The following is a 15,148-nucleotide window of genomic DNA, read 5'->3' on the forward strand; positions in this document are numbered from 1 at the left end:
GTGTCTTTGGAGAAGGAATGAGCAGTGCAGCTCAGCCCCTACTGGGATGTGTTCTTCGGAATCTGGAAACCCAAAGAGAGGGTGAACTAGGGCCTGCTCTTTTTTAGGTGGTCAGCTGCCCAGGTAGGCTCTGCTCTGTTGGGAAGACCTGAAATCCATCTATACCAGGCCCTGGTGGGAAAATCTACTGATGGCAGTGGAGTGTTACCAAACCTTTTGGATCACAGTTCTGAAGTCATGTTTCCAGTCCCTTTTATCAGTGACAGAGATGACATTTTCATCTCCATTTGTTTGTCTCCCGTATCTTATTGATCAATTGTTTTGAACTAGGAAGGGAATCAAGGAATGCTATTTAATTGGCTCCAACATGTAAAAAAAAGTTTGAGAGTAAAGAGAAAATATCACTGTATGTAAATGTTAGTAGGCTCTAGATTTTCCAGTGATTTTAAGTTTTTAAAATATGTCACAACCACTTAGATTTATGTTATTCATATGGATTTCAGGACATCTAAATGGTATTTTTATTTTTTAAAATAAAATACCATTTAAACTTGTGCCTAGTTTAACTACAAAACAGAATTGAGGCTGCTTTTAAAGAATGCATACAATTTCATCCGATTTTTTCTTACTTAAAAATATAGTGGAGTAGCAAAATAAGGATCCAATAATAAGATAAAGCCAATAAAGTATTAGTACACTAAAATGCATGCCCTTCAGTCTTCCACATTTATTAAAAGTAGGTGGCGAGCTAAACACTAAACTTCCTGGTGGACAAAGGAAAATCAAAAACACAATTATTTTCAAGAGTAACTGGCCAGGCACAGTGGCTCACGCCTATAATCCCAGTACTTTGGGAGGCCGAGGCGGGTGAATCACGAGGTTAGGAGTTCAAGACCAGCATGACCAACATGGTGAAACCCTGTCTCTACTAAAAATACAAAAATTAGCCAGGCATGGTGGTGGGTGCCTGTAATCCCAGCTACTCAGGAGGCTGAGGCAGGGGAATCACTGGAACCCGGGAGGTGGAGTTTGTAGTGAGCCATGATCATGCCACTGCACTCCAGCCTGGGTGACAGAACAAGACTCCATCTCAAAAAAAAAGTAACTTTGCCCATTGAATATAAGATTAAAGTGTATTTTAACTAATTATATATCAGTGTACCAGTCCTCAGGAGAAAGTCAAGGGGTATTGGCTAATGTAATGTATATAGCTCCAAAAACATCTCTAAAGAAAATGGAACAGTGAGTTAGCTTCAGCTCTTTCTTACGGGTTCCTTCAATGCAAGCCATGAGGATCATGCCAAATCATAATCTAATAAAAGGGCTCCTTCAGGGACCAAAGCAATCCAAGAAAATTGCCCTCTGATGGTCTAGCTTGATGCCCAGACTTACAAGATCTAGACTGTTTTGCCTTTTACAAACATTTTTGAATAGCAGCTATTATTTCCTGTATATGATAAATGTTTAGATTCTATTCTGCCAATACCCCATCATCCATACTAACAAGGTAATGCAAAGACAGAAACCATTCCAAATATTGGGCTTTAAAACATCATTAACAAGCACTAGAAAATCTTCATGTTTTTGGCTTTGGATTGCACTGCTTAGATTTTTTTTTCAACAGAAGCAACTTACTTCCTCTATTATATTTTTCTTGGTAGTCTAAACCCCCAATGGATATGGAAGAATTTCCACTGGAATAAGTCATTATAACTTTTATTTATATTTAGAAAGAAGTTTAAAAAAGAAAAAAATTGAAAAATAATAAATAAAGCTTTCCTCTTGCTCAGTATCCAAATGACCATATAGCATGTGTGGTATAAGAGGTACTCAGAGAGAGTTCCACAATGCTTAAGGATTGGAAAATGCGCCCTTTTTGTTGTTGTTGTGGCTGCTGTTGTTCATCTGCTGTGTCGGACACTTCTTGAGCACCTCTTCAAAATTTTCTTGGCCCACTAAGTGTAGGGAGTCAGCTCCAGCCACTGCTGTGGGACCAGTATCATGCTGGCACTAATATGGGCCTCACTGTATATCTCACTCTTCTGCTCTGGGACTTGGGAATCCCCTTTGAGTAAACAAGAAGAGCAGGAGTGTTTATGCCCATGAAGCCATTCTTGACCAATGGGACACAGGAGCTGATGGATAAATGCTTCTTTTTTGTCCTATGGACACATATTTCTGAAATGAACTCTGTGAGGCTCCCCAAAATATCCCAGTGAGATACAGCACTAATCACCCTTAGCTGGGGTCATGGAGGGGCAACTTGGGAACAGGTTCTTGTATGGGTTTTCCGTCCTCTGTTTCACTCCCCTGACCTGCATTTTTATTCCTTGTGACCGTATTCCCAAATGAACTATCTGCAAAGACTTTACACTGGCCTGCACTTTGGGTGGGGGGTAACCCAGCTAAGCTATCATCTTTGGTCATACTTTACTGTGTTCCCATGTATGTGGATTTACAGATTCTATCCTTCAATTTTAATAAAACTAACTTTCATGTAAAGAAAAATGAACCTCTGAAGATTCCCACAGCAAAGCTGCTGATTGAAGATACACCAGGAATGTAAGCACAAGATGACAACAAGAAAATCACAAAGCTGATTCTTCTCTTACTCAAAGGATGAATTCCACATGAGCTACAGAGAAGAAGAAATAACTGTTGTAGCCTTGACAATAAATTAAAATAAGTTTTAAATATTTTTATCTTTATTTTATTCTTTTAAAATTCCATTTAAAAAACAAATTCCAGGTCAGGCGTGGTGTCTCAAGCCTGGTAATCCCAGTGCTTTGGGAGGCTGAGGTGGGAGGATCACTTGAACCCAGGAGTTTGAGACCAGCCTGGGCAATGTGGCAAAGTCCTATCTCTGCAAAAAATACAAAAATTAGCCAGGCATGGCAGCCTGTACCTATAGCCTCAGCTACTCTGGAGGCTGAGATGGGGGAATCACCTAAACCCAGGAGTTCAAGGCTACAGGGAGCTGTGATTATGCCACTGCACTCCAGCCCGGGCAATAGAAACACTATCTCAAAAAACAAACAAACAAAAAGCAAAGAAAATAAATTCCATATATTTTTAAAGTTCACAATGAGTGAAGTAGACCATATATAATTTCTAAATAAATGAATATGCATATATGAGGAGCATGCACTCAACATTTTTTACTGATAGCTTGGAGACCACTGGTCCAAATAAATTCAAGGCTGATCTGAGTGCAATGGTGTTTACAGCTAATCAATCACAACCAGTTACAGACACCTTTGTTCCTTCTCCATTCCCATTGCTCCACTTGACTAGCCTTAAAACATATATAAAAAGTAAATAAAATTTTTAAAAAAAATTTTTAATTCAAATGATCTTACCTTTCCAGTTTCCTTATCAGCTTTGATTGGGTATAATAGGAGGTGAGCAAAACTGAGTCATTCATAAAAGTTTCCCTCAATAATCCACACTGATGAACAGAGCAGATTCATTGATAGATAAACAATTTCTTTTATTTTGCATATCTTTAAAAATATTTTTTTGTACAGTGAGCTGTGATCACACCACAGCACTCCAGCTTGAGTAATAGAGCGAGACTCTGTCTCAAAAAAACCTAAAAAGTGAATAATAAATAAATATAAAAATATTTGTCAGTGTACCTCTAACGATGCCTTTAGTAAATAAAAGGTAAAATCATAAAGTTTTTGGAGGCAAATATAGAAGAATATCTTCAGGACTCAAGGGTAAGCAAGAGTTTCTAAGGTTCAGAAGGCAAAATCACAAAAGAAACATTTGATGCATTGAAATTTGTTTAAATTAAAAACTTCTGCTCATCAAAAGACAATTAAGAAAATGCACAGGTGGCCGGGCACGGTGACTCTCGCCTATAATCCCAGCACTTTGGGAGGCCGAGACAAGTGGATCACTTGAGGCCAGGAGTTCAAGACCAGCCTAGCCAACATGGTGAAATCCTGTCTCTACAAAAAATACAAAAGTTAGCCAGGCGTGGTGGCACATGCATGTGGTTCCAGCTACTGGTGAGGCTGAGGCGCAAGAATCGCTTGAACTCAGGAGGTGGAGGTTGCAGTGAGCCAAGATTGGGCCATTGTGCTCCAGCCTGGGCAACAGAGAGAGAGACTCTGTCTCAAAAAAAAAAAAAAAAAGAAAGAAAGAAAAGAAAAGAAAATTCACAGGCAAGCTACAGACTGGGAGAAAATACTTGCAAAACTTACCCGTGACTAAGGACTTATATCTAGGATATACAAGTAATTCAATAATAAAAAGACAACTAATTCAATTTTAAAAGGGCAGAAGTAACATTTCATAAAAGATATAAAAATAGACAATAGGTCAGGCCTGGTGGCTCATGCCAGTAATCCCAGCACTATGGGAGGCCGAGGTGGGTGGGTCATTTGAGGTCAGGAGTTCGAGACCAGCCTGGCCAACATGGTGAAACCCCCATCTCTACTAAAAAAATAATAATAATAATTTTTTAAAAAATTAGCCAGGCACGGTGGTAGGTGCCTGTAGTCCCAGTTACTCAAGAGGCTAAGTCAGGAGAATTGCTTGAACCCAGGAGGCGGAGGTTGCAGTAAGCCGAGATGGTGCCACTGCACTTCAGCCTGGGTGACAGAGGGAGATTTTGTCTCAAAAAAAAAAAAAAAAGCAATAAACACGTAAAAACGATGAGTGATTTATTCATTCATTCTACAAACATTCACTGAGTATTATACACCAGGAGTTGGGAGCAGTTTTCGTGTAGGAAGGGAAGGGTGCATGCTGTTGAGCTGGACTGCAGGAGCTGGGGTAAGAGTTAGGAAAAAGGGGAGGGGCACACTGTCATACCCACGGATCCATTAAGTCTGATAGGATCTTGGCTGGGTCTCTCTGAGAGTGCGGACCTGCGTCCCTCCCTCCCCTTTGGCAGGTGGCGAGGGATAGGAAGCCCCTCATCTCTCAGCCTGCCTGAGCAGGGACTGGTATGTCTTCTAAAGGGCGAAGTGACTTTGACCCTGGGTTGCCACCAGCACAACCAAGGAGGTGGCTGGACAACTGGAGGATGAACAGAGAAGCCCATCCCCCACTGACCCGGAAATGGCCACCTTCAAAGACCAAGACCAGGAAGATATTGCTGACTTTGCGGGAATGCATGAATAGCCTTCCAACCAATAACAGTTACAAGTTCCAAACCACCTAATCACATATGGGGACAAAGTAGCATTTAAAGATTTCTGGAGACATGACAAGTTCAATAGGTAGAGATTTCTTTTTTCTTCTTCTTCTCCTTCTTCTTCTTTTTGGCTTTGTTTTGTTTTCTAGACAGGATCTCATTCTGTCACTCAGGCTGGAGTGCACTGATATGATCATAGCTGATTGCAGCCTCAAACTCCTGGGCTCATGCAATCTTCCTGCCTCAGTTTCTGGAGTAGCTGGACCCACAGGTGTGAGTCATCACACAGGGCTAATTAAAACAAATTTTTTTTTGTAGAGATGGGGTCAGAAATGGGTGTTGGCCAGGCTGGTCTCAAACTCGCAGCCTTAAGCATCCTCCCACCTTGGCCTTCCAAAGTACTGGGATTACAAGCATGAGCCTCTGTGCCTGGCCTAAATGGGTGAAAATTTATAACAAGGTGAGGAAGTTGTGCACTTTGATAGAATTGATCCTCAAGGCCAGAAACATGTTAAAAATCCTTAAAAAGGTTAAACTCAAAAATCTCAAACAACACCCTGACTTCCCAAAGAAGTCTCTGATCTCTTATTTCCACTTCTTTATGGAGAAGCAGGCCAAGTGTGCAAAACTCCACCCTGAGATAAGTAATCTGGACTTCACCAAGATTCTGTCCAAGAAATAAAAGGAGTTTCCCGAGAAGATGAAAATGAAATACATGCAGGACTTTCCAAGACAGAAACAGAGTTTGAGTGAAACATGGCCCATTTCAGGAAGGATCATCCTAACTTAATCGAGAATGCCAAGAAGCCAGACATCCCCAAGAAGCTCAACTCCCCGACCCAGCAGCTGTGGTACACCCATCGGAAGAAAGAGTTTAGTGTATGTGTGTTTTTGGGTTTTGTTCTGAGACAAGGTCTCATTCTGTCACCCAGCCTGGCCAACATGGTGAAACCCCCATCTCTACTAAAAAAATTAAAAAATAAAAATCAGCCAGGCATGGTGGTAGGTGCCTGTAGTCCCAGCTACTTGAGAGGCTATCACGGCTCACTGCAGCCTCAACCTCTCAAGCTCAAGCGATCCTCCCACCTCAGCCTCCCTAATAGCTGGGACTACAGGCACACACCACCATGCCCAGCTAATTTTTAAACATTTTGTATAGAAACAGGATTTCACTATGTTGCTCAGGCTGGTCTTGAATCCTGGGCGCAAGCGATCCACCCACCTTGGCCCCCCAAAGTGCTGAGCTTACAGGCATGAGCCACTGTGCCCGGCCAAGAAGGTGTATCTTAAAGTGTGGCCAGATGCCCCTACAAAGGAGGTGAAGGACTTTCTGGGGAAGTAGTGCTCTCAGCTCTCAGACAAAAAGAAAACAAAACACTGAAATGGATTCATGAGGCTCCAGGAGCAGTGGAAACAGTATAAGGAGATAATGCAGACCTATATCCAGGAGTACCCTGAGCCGAACATCTTTGAGGAGGGCCCCATCAAGTCCACCCTCACCAAGGCTGAACACCAGCTCAAGGACAAATTTGATGGGCGACCCACCAAACCACCGCAGAACAGCTACTCACTCTACTGTGGAGCTCACAGCCAACAGGAAGGACGTGCTCAACACAGAGCACGCGATATGCCGTGGGGTCAGCAGTGGAAGCTGCTCTCCCAGAAGCAGAAGGAAGCCTATGTGCGACCAGAAAACAAAAGATTATGAGGTGGAGCTGCTGCGTTTTCTCAGGAGACTGCCCCAGGAGGAGCAGCAGCAGGTCCTGTGGGAGGAGAGCGTGCTGAACATCAACAAGAAGCAAGCCACCCGCCTGGCCTCCAAGAAGCCAGCCCAGGAAGAGGGTAAGGAAGCCTCTGAGAAGCCCACATGGCTTCTCGGTGGATGGAAATTGGCAGTCATCTCCTGGAGTCAGTAGAAGCACTACAAAATCTGGCCAATGAGCAGCAAAAGCATATAAGGTGCACCTGAACCCCTGGGTTAAGGGTCTCTGTCCCCCAGTGGACCGTTTTCATCTGCCCCCGGGAAAAGCGGCGGCAGCTGCAGGAGGAGCAGCCTGGGTTCTTGGAGAGCAAGCTGGCCTGCATGCTGGCCCGAAGGTGGAGTGACTTGTCTGAGAAGGGCAAGTACAAGGTCAGAGAGCAAGCCGGGCAGGGAGTGCCAGGAACTCAGCAAGCTGCCTGAGTCACCCAAGAGAGCACAGGAGATCTGGCAAGAGAGCATCATCAGCAACTACCTGGCCTGCTTCAAGAACGACCGGGTGAAGGCCTCGAAAGCCATGGAGGTGACCTGGAATCACAAGGAGGAGAACCTGATGTGAATTGAGAAGGCAGCCAAAGACCAAAAGCGATGAGAGAGCTCAGTGAGACGTGGGCACTTCTAGCTGCTACAGACTCTTCCAAGATGATGAAATTCCAGGGAGGAAGCAAGAAGCCTTGTGAACCGGTACCAGAAATTCTTCCAGGAACTGCTGTGCAACAGGGAGCTGAAACACCTGCCACAGATGGAGCGCACGGTGGATGGAAATTGGCAGCCATCTCCCAGAGCCAGAAGGAGCACTACAAAAACCTGGTCAATGAGCAGCAAAAGTGTCCAAGGTGCATCTGGACGCCTGGGTTAAGGGTCTCTGTCCCCAGGACCACACAGCCTAGAAAAAGCACATCTCTGATAAATGTAAGAGCATGACCAAGCTGCGGACTCGAACTCCTCTGAGTCCAGACAAATGATCCTGCAGTCCAAGTCAGAGTCCTAGGAGGATGATAAAGAGGATGAGGGCCATGAGGACAAGGATGGGGAAAACGTGTGAAACCTAGCCCATTTCAGGAAGGATCATTCCAACTTAATCAAGAATGTCAAGAAGTCAGACATCCCCAAGAAGCTCACCCCTCCCTGCAACCAGCAACAGTGGTACACTCATGAGAAGGTGTTTTGTGTATATGTGTTTTTTGTTTTGAGACAGGGTTTCTGTCTGTCACCCAGGCTGGAGTGCAGTGGTGCGATTGTGGCTCACTGCAGCCTCAATTCCCAGGCTCAAGTGATCCTCCTACCTCAGCCTCCCTAGTAGCTGGGACTACAGGCACATGCTACCATGCCTGGCTATGAGAATGGGAACTCCTCTGAGGATGGCAGAACTCCTCTGAGTCAAGCAGCAAGGGAGGGGATGAGAATGAGGAGTATGATGAGGATGAAGATGAGTCCATGGGCAGCAGCTCCAGCTCCTCCTCTTCAGGGAACTCCTCAGACCCTGAATCCAGCTGAGGCTCAGCCCCACCCTGGGGCAGCCAGGGAGAGCCCAGGAGCTCCCCTCCCCAGCTGGCCACCTTTGTTTCTCCCCCATGTCTATCCCCTCCCCACTGGCTTCCCCCACTTTCTTTCTTCCTTTCTTTCCTTTTTAAACAAAATGGAGATGGAGGCTGGAGGAGTCCAGGCCAGCACTCTGCAACCTTAGAGACATTAGCCCTGGGGGGTCCTCCAGGGAGTGTAACCATCAGACTGAGCCAGTCCCAGACCAGCTGGGCCCACCCCACCCACTTCTGCACTTGCGGTTCCAGCATGGACAATGGATGGGGGAATGGGGTTGGGGGTGAGTGTGTCCCAAAGAATTCAGTGAGCCCTTCCACACCTGCAGCCCAATGCAAGATGGGGTGGAAGCTTGGGGAGGACTCCTTTCTTCCCCAAGGAGCCTGCCACTGAGACCCCCAAATTAGAACTGTGGGGAGAGGAAGGAGGTGTCTTTGAGAAAATAGGCACTGCCCTGATGTCCCTCTCCCCTACTCCCTGGGGAACCACTCATGGGGGAGGGGGCAGAAGTGTTTTTTGTATAGGTGTATGTATATATTTTGTAAGCTCTGAGTCGTCAACGAGACATTTCCTACCAAGTATATATATACACACACATATTTACACACATACATACATATACATACTATACATATATATACACACACACCAAGTGAATAAGACAACAGCTGTGCTCCTAAGGGCCTCATTGTTTGGTGAGGAGTCAATTAAACAGACTCCTGAAGCACAGTGATGAGCGCTATTATAAACTGCTGTATAGCTTTTCATCTACACATACCTGCACATACATCTATACTCACATAGGCATGTACACATACTGTTTTTTCTTTTTTTAATTTTATTTATTTATTCATTTATTTTTGAGACATAGTCTCACTCTGTTGCCCAGGCTGGAGTGCAGCTTTCTGCAACCTCCGCCTCCTGGGTTCAAGCAATTCTCCTGCCCCAGCCTCCTGAGTAGCTGGGATTACAGGCGCACGCCACCATGCCTGGTTGAGTTTTATATTTTTAGTAGAGATGGGGATTTCACCATGTTGGTCAGGCTGGTCTTGAACTCCTGACCTCGTGATCTGCCCCCCCCCCTTGACCTCCCAAAGTGCTGGGATTACAGGCGTGAGCCATCACTCTCAGTCTTATTTTATTTTATTTCTGAGACAAGGTCTCGCTCTGTCACCCAGGTGGGAGTGCAGTGGCACAATCACAGCTCACTGCAACTTCAACTTCCTGGGCTCAAGCAGTCCTCCCACCTCAGCTTCTCCAGTACTTGGGACCACAGTCACACGCCACCAGGTCAAGCTAACTTTTGTATTTTTTGGTAGAAATAGGGTTAGTTTCACCATGTTGCCAACAGGCTGGTCTCAAACTCCTGATCTCAAGCAGTATATCCACCTTGGCCTCCCAAAATGTTGGGATTACAGGCATGAACCACCATGCCTGGCCTCTTGGCACTATTTTGACTGGGATGGAACTCAGGGGAAAATTCTTTGGTGCTAGAATGTTCTAAATACTTGATTTGGGTGATTACATTATATTTGATATTTATGTTTATGGTATTAAATTAGACCTCAGTAAACATTTTTAAAAGATAAGTTGCACATGCTTCTGCTCTCATGAATATTATAAAGTCGTTAAAAGTACAGCATGTTAAAATTAACTACAATAGAAGGCAAAATACGTTCAAAGTGATAGATTTAAGGGAAAGTATGGCTAAGGAGATCTTGGAGGCAAAACCAGCTCCTCATCCAATACCTACGTGAACTTGGGCATTGCTTTGTTTCTGTAAGCCTCATTTCCCTGCTCTATAAAATGTGAGTCATGGTGCTTGCCTGCCAGGATTGTAGTGAGGATTAGATGGAATCCCTTATGGAAGGCACTTAGCGTAGTACTTGGCACACAGCAGAGTTGAGCAAGTTTCAGCTCATATTATAATTATTCCTAAAAACCCTAACTCCATGGTGAGTATAAACCCTCACAGCCACTGTAGTCCACAAGCCTGAAGTGAGGCTTTCTTCTTTTTATTTTTAATTTTATTTATTTATTTATTTTTGAGACAGGGCCTTCTATGCTGTCCATGCTGGTCTCTGACTCCTGGGCTCAAAGGATCCTCCCGCCTCAGTTTCCCAAAATGCTGGGATCACAGGCATAAGCCACGGCACCCTGACCATAACTGAGCCTTTCTTTATTTTTTTCCATAGGTCAACTTAATCTCTGATTGAGCCCTTGTTTGCTGTGTGGCAGAAAATATTTTTTTTTTTCTTTTTGAGACAGTCTCTCTGTTGCCCAGGCTGTAGTGCAGTGGCACAATCTTGGCTCACTGCAACCTCCACCTCGCTGCAACCTCCTTCTCCCTGAGGCAGAAAAAACAATTCTTCTGCCTCAGTCTCCCAAGTAGCTGGGATTATAGGCACCCACCACCACATCCGGCTAATTTTTGTATTTTTAGTAGAGATGGGTTTCACCATGTTGGCCAGGCTGGTCTTGAACTCCTAATCTCAAGTGATCTACCCACCTTGGCCTTCCAGTGAGCCACTGCACCTGGCAGAAAATAAAATTTTGTTCTAGATTTTCTCAATCATTTCAGGCTTAAGCTCAGTCACTTCATTGTTTCTGCTCCCCAGAGGCGGTTTAGGTTGTGCTGTGGAACTGGGGAAGCGGCTGGTGCTTGCTGACAACTGACATGCTGTCACTCATTCCATAGAATCCTGTCCTAAAGGATCTCAGCAATGTCAACCCTTCAGGTTGGCACTTACCGAGAGCAATGGGTCGCCCCAGGCTCTAGCCATCTTTTGGATGCATGGTCACCACCACTAAAGATGTAGGCATGTTTAAGCTTGGCAGAAGCTAAATGCTCTCTTCATTTAAAAAAGACAATAGACATTGTAAAATAATCTTAAGGAAATGCTAGATCCTGCAAAACAGCTATCTTAGTGCTCACCCACGGGAGACACTTCAGTGATCTAAATCCTAAATTGCTGCTTTACCACCTGCTTCTCACCACTAATCTCTCACTGGTTGCCCAGTGATTCCATCCTCCAAAACCAGCTACCAAGAAGGTGATCCATAAACATTTTAATAAATCAAAAGCTGGATTAGCACATCACTAAACACTTTTTTTCTAAACACTTATTTTTCTGCATAAGAGAATCAAAAAAGTGAGTGGTGCAAGGTGAATGTGGGAGGTAAGGAGAAAGGATGATAATGATAACAGCAATAAAAGTTAAATGCATAATATACTAGGCACTGTACTAAGAAGTTTTCATTCATTAGCTCATTTAATCCTCACAATGACCAAATAAGGTAGTGCAATAATCATCTCCACTTTATAGATGAAAGTAAAGAGGGTTTTGTTTTGCTTTTGTTTTTGAGACGGAGTCTCACTCTGTCACCCAGGCTGGAGTGCAATGGTGTGATCTCTGCTCACTGCAATCTCTGCCTCCCGGGCTCAAGCGATTCTCCTGTCGCAGCCTCCCAAGTATCTGGGATTACAGGCACACGCCAGCATGCCCAGCTAATGTTTTTGTATTTTCAGCAGAGACAGAGTTTCACCGTGTTGGCCAGGCTGGTCTCGAACTCCTGACCTCAGGTGATCCACCCGCCTCAGCCTCCCAAAGTGCTGGGATTATAGGTGTTAGCCACCGTGCCCGGCAAGTATAGAGGATTTTACGTGAGCATGAAACACTCTGCTGCTGTTTAAGCTACCTTTATTTTGGGTCTCTGTAGCTCACAGCCAAATCTAAACTATTTGACACAGTAATATGATGTTGATATTGATGATCTTGTTTTTACTAGCTAGACCCATTTTCTTCTGTATCTTGTCTTGATTATGCTAGCTAGATTCATGTCTTCTCCTTTATCGTCATTATGATGCCATTGTTGCTCAGCATGCGTCCAACAGGTGTACATCAATCACGGAAAAAGCACACTCAGCTGGGATTTTTTAAAAACTAACTTTTAAAAAAAAGACTGTTTTTTAGAGCATTTTGAGGTGCACAGCAAAATTGAGTGGAAGGTACAGAGAGTTCCCATATATCCCCTGCCCCCTACGCATGGCCTCCACCACCATCAAGCAGAGTGGTACCTTTGCTACAATCGATGAACTAACATTAATACATCATTTTCAAACAAAGTCCACAGTTTATATTAGGGGAAACTCTTTGTGTTATACATTCTATCGGTTTTGACAAATATATCATGCCATGTATCCACCAATATAATGTCATACAGAATCATTTCACTGCCCTAAAAATCCCCTGTGCTCCACCTATTCATTCCTCCCCTCCCTCAAACCCCTGGCAATCACGGATCATTTTACTGTCTCTATCTTTTTGCCTCTTCTAGAATGCCATATAGTTAGTATCATCAGTTAGGACTTTTTTTTTTCTTTTTTTGAGACAGAGTCTCACTCTGTTACCCAGGCTGGAGGTGCAGTGGTGCAAACTCAGCTCACTGCAACCTCCGCCTCCCGGGTTCAAGCGATTCTCCTGCCCCAGCCTCCCGAGTAGCTGGGATTACAGGCATGTGCTACCACACCCAGCTAATTTTTGTATTTTTAGTAGAGACAGGGTTTTGCCATGTTGCCCAGACTGGTCTCCAACTCCTGACCTCAAGTAATTGGCTTGCCTCAGCCTCCCAAAGTGCTGGGAGTATAGGCGAGAGACACTTTGCCTGGCCATCAGTTAGGCTTTTTAAAGAGACTTTAATAAGTAACTATTTACAGAAGTGTGGACAGGACTAAAGGAAGCAGCCAGGGATGCCCAGGCATCCAGGGACTAGTAAGTAGAGAAGCCACCACTACCCCCATGCCCTCAGGCCAGAAGATGTAACCAGAATCTGGTTAAGAGTTAGTTCTATGCAGAGGATCCATCCCACGGAGGCTGAAGCCACAGAGGGTTGCAGCCACTGCCCAATCCAGGCCAAGTCATGGAAGACACAGGAGGAAGAAATATCCAGACCCATCTCTTTCCAAGCTTCAACCTCCTACTGGTGCCTACCATTGGCCAACCAGAAACCAGTCCCTAGAGATCAGCCTCCCAGGGTGCACAGCATGGTTTACACAGGGTTTGCAGAGAAAAGAGTTTGGTTGGCCGGGCGCGGTGGCTCACGCCTGTAATCCCACCACTTTGGGAGGCTGAGGCAGGCGAATCACCTGAGGTCAGGAGTTTGAGAGCAGCCTGGCCAACCCTGTCTCTAATAAAAATGCAAAAATTAGCCTGGTGTGGTGGCAGGTGCCTGTAATCCCAGCTACTTGGGAGGCTGAGACAGAAGAATTGCTTGAACCTGGGAGGTGGAGGTTGCAGTGAGCCGAGATCATGCCACTGCACTCCAGCCTGGGCAACAAGGAGCGAAACTCTGTCTAAAAACAAACAAACAAAAAAGAACTGGGGTTGTGGAGAGGAGTGGAGAATTGCCCACATGACAAGCAGCAAGCATTCCTTGTTCACATTAGTTGATTCACATACAATTTGTTCAGCACTAAAGAAAAAAAAAAGTTTTGAGACAGGGTCTCACTCTGTTACCCAGGCTGGAGTGCAACTTCCCAGACTTAAGCGATCTTCCCATCTCAGCCTCCCAAATAGCTGGGACAACAGACCTGTGCCACCTTACCTGGCTAAGTATTTTATTTTTACTTCTGTAGAAATGAAGACTCACTACAAAAATAGCAGTCATTGCCCAGGCTGTCTTGAACTCCTGGGCTCAAGCAGTCCTCCCACCTCAGCTTCTCAAAGTGCTGGATTACAGACATGAACCACCACGCCCGGCCAGCACTAAAAATTTGGTTCACGTTATAAACCCAACTATTTGGCAAAGGAAGAAGTATGTTCCTATTTTTAAAAAAAATGTGGCCTCCATTTTTAATCAGTTACTAGTATGAAGACACTTAACAGTAAATGTACATTTCAGTGTTTGCTTTGAAAGCACAAGCCAGTTAGCCTTTTCCCCTGCTCTGTTGGTTTTTTTGTTTGTTTGTTTTGAGATGGAGTCTTGCTCTATCGCCCAGGCTGGAGTGCAGTGGCACAATCTTGGCTCACTGCAACCTCTGCCTCCCCAGGTTCAAGTGATTCTCCTGCCTCAGCCCCCTGAGTAGCTGGGATTACAGGCACCCACCACCAAGCCCAGCTAATTTTTTGTATTTTTAGTAGAGACAGGATTTCACCATGTTGGTCAGCTGGTCTCGAACTCCTGACTTCATGATCCTCCCTCCTTAGCCTCCCAACGTGCTAGGATTACAGGTGTGAGCCACCGTGTCCGGCCACTCCTGGTCTGTTTATCAAGAGTTAAGTGTGTCTCTGTATGAAGATATACTGCAAGCCTCTATGACTTTTCTGCTGGTTCTCATATTTAGAAGAAGAACCAAAATTCGCAAAAGGAGCAGGGAACTACCATGTAACAAAGAGATTTTGTTTGTTTGTTTTGCATTTGGAGAATAGATGAGAAGTGACAGTGAGGCAGTAGGGATGGGGGATTGTCTATCTCAGGATGTGTCTGTCATACAGCAGGATCTCAGGCTCCTAGAGACGAAAATGACCTTTCAAGAAACACACACACATGCTCAAGTCCTATGTTTCTCAAGCCCTTTTAGCTGTGAAACGCCTTGTTCACACACTTAAAAAAACATTTTCTTCTTTTTTTTTAAGAGACAGGGTCTCTCTCTCTGTCACCCACCCAGGCCAGGGTGCAGTGGCAACATCATAGCTCACAGC

The 15,148-nt window shown here is 44.7% G+C and overlaps 1 pseudogene; it reads left to right on the forward strand.

Annotated features, from left to right (window-relative positions):
* Positions 1-3,646: 3,646 nt before the first annotated feature.
* LOC111546893 lies at positions 3,647-8,405 on the forward strand (annotated as a pseudogene).
* The last annotated feature ends 6,743 nt before the right edge of the window (positions 8,406-15,148 follow it).

Source organism: Piliocolobus tephrosceles, chromosome 2 (genome assembly GCF_002776525.5).
Source record: "Piliocolobus tephrosceles isolate RC106 chromosome 2, ASM277652v3, whole genome shotgun sequence".
NCBI classification, from domain to species: Eukaryota; Metazoa; Chordata; class Mammalia; order Primates; family Cercopithecidae; genus Piliocolobus; species Piliocolobus tephrosceles.